Source organism: Phaethon aethereus (genome assembly GCF_964289735.1).
Source record: "Phaethon aethereus genome assembly, chromosome: 3".
Classification (NCBI taxonomy): domain Eukaryota; kingdom Metazoa; phylum Chordata; class Aves; order Phaethontiformes; family Phaethontidae; genus Phaethon; species Phaethon aethereus.
This window is the reverse complement of record NC_138576.1, coordinates 124971887-124974471: the sequence shown is the minus strand read 5'-3', so window position 1 is coordinate 124974471 and position 2585 is coordinate 124971887.

The following is a 2585-nucleotide window of genomic DNA, read 5'->3' as shown; positions in this document are numbered from 1 at the left end:
ATAAATGCAAAATAGACCTTTCATTCCCCCCCTACTTCTATGCCTTGTCCTGAGGACCGTGACTAATTGTTTCTATGAGTTTGTTGTGTTCACTTGTTACTTTGGAGGCAACTATTGTATTTTTCTACTTAAAGTAGCCCACAAAGACCTATTATTTTCTTCTGTTATTATATTGCTTATATTCTCCTCAGAAACACCCTCACAAACTGCAGAAAGATCTACCCCCACCACCTGTTATGTGTGCTACATTTTCTTCTCAGCTTCTCCAGGTGAAGGAACTGTGAGGTAGAGTTATGCTTAGACTGGACATTGTTCAGCTTTGAAAATTGTTGAGGGCACTCATGAATCCTTCTGCTTTCTAACCCAAAATCAAAACCAAACAGAATTCCTACCTTTTTTTAATAACTTCCAGAAGCAGTTGGATTTGGATGTCTCAAATCAAAGGAAATTCTCTTCACTGTGGAATATTTTAAACATAGAAGTCTACCAGGCACACTAATTTCATTTCTCTTAACACTGTTTCACAGCTTTTTAGTATTTGGCTCTAGTTGTGGTTTTTAATGCATGTCTGTTCTTACTAGGGTTGAACTGGGAGGCAATCAGACAATTTTGAGATAACAAGCAGGAAAAAACAATGTAAACCCATTATCTCAGAGGAACTAGAAATAGTTAATTATGTATAAGTAACGAAACCGGTTTCCTCACCATCAGAATTTATCCTGGACCACAGAGTTACAGAACTTTCCTTGAATCTGGTTGGGGCAAAGACAGGAAACTGCATCTTCTAAACTTTAGAAATAGATCTTAAACATCTAAACATAAGATATTATGCCCCTATCTTTTAAGTAACATTTATACTATCTAAAATAAACAGCTTTTCTGAAGTTAGTCTGTAATTGACATCTGACACAGTCCACATTGCAACAGATATGGTAAGTGCAGTAAACAGCAGAAATCATGCTTCTCTATGCTCTGAAAAACATTCATATTTCCTTACACAGATAAACTTTATTTTGTTGCTACGCAACCCTCACACAACACACTACATTCTGCAGTAAATAAGAGTACAGATTTTACAACTGAAGGGCAAGTATGTGGCCTTTTGGGTTTTCTCCCCATTTTGAGTTCCAGCCCCAGCTTTAGTTCACATTGTAATATTCCATCATTTTATTACAAAGCTGCCTCTAAAGCTCAGTAAGGGACATTTCAAACAGAGCAAAAAGGAAGAGTCAGAATGCATGAGTCGTCCTGACACTGATGGGAAACAAATGGTGAAGCCAGTGGTGTCAGTGATAGTGGAACAGGGAAATCAAGGCTTTTTTTATTCTTTTTCTTTAATCTTCTCTTTGAAGATGAACACTAAATTTCCAGAACAAGATTTTCAAAACCTTTCTGCAGTGGCCTCTCCCTACTCCCAGTAACAAAAGTGAGACGGATAGAGCCACCCTTAGTTTTACCCAAGATGAGATTCGTAGAGTCTTACCTCCTCTGCCTGCTCACTTTGGGAAAGGTCACTTTGCAGTATGAAGCTATTCTTTAGTTCTTTACAGTTGCAAAATTTCTCCTGAATTCAGGGGGTATTTGGATTGTTCAGAGAACAGAGGAGCAGATTCTGTATGTCTCTGTATCCTAGTCATAAGCAGAGCAAATAACACTTAAGATTTATCTGTCTGAAAGGTGTTCATGGAAACTGAATACAGCCACTAGGATCTTCCCAAGTCTTGGGTTAATACCTCCATTATTCAAGTTTCTCTTTTGCACGTGGCTGCAAACCCTACAAACTCTCCCAGGTAGCATCAGCCTTCACTTGCCACTGTCAGCAAATGAATCCAGGTGAAAAATGTGACTCAGGGCTCCAGCTGGGTGCAGTCAGCACAGTTTGGTGAAGGCAATAGGGCTGCAAGGGTTTGCACCAGCCAAGGATCTCACCTATACCTGATGCACATACATAAAGGTTGTCTGACTGCAATGGTTTTATGTCACTTAAAGAGCAGAATTTCCCCAATTTCACTTCACTGTTCAGTTCTAAAGAACTGAGAGTCCTCTGAGCTCCTGCAGCTTGCATGCTACAAGCTCACATGCTTACAAAGTAATAGCACATAGTCGCTAGGGGAATGACACTATGTTCCTAAGAAAGCAAGATTTAGCCTCTATGATCTACAGTGTAGCTCCTCTAAACAGTGAGCAAGAAGTATCTTTTACATTTTAAATTTCTGCATTTTGATAGCTGTTTGCTATCAAAACATTTCTGTTTATAGTTTTATTTTAAGAGCTCAGTTAGTACCAGGCTTTTAAGTTAATACTAGCATTTATTGCAAAACACCTCAAAGTTTCTGTGTTGGTCTTGTATAAAGGCCCATCTCAAATCACGACTCCCAGTAGAGCAGCTTTCCTTAAGAACCCAGGAGAATACAGGAACACCTGTAAAATTTTTTGCAAGTACTTTCTTAACAAGTGATCTCCTACAGAGCACCCCTTCTCAGTCAGGATTGCACGATGAGGCTCAAAGAGCAAATGCAGTTGCTTTGTGTCTGGTAGCACACTTTTTGTACAACAGGCAACACACGAGGCAATAGTCTTCAGAC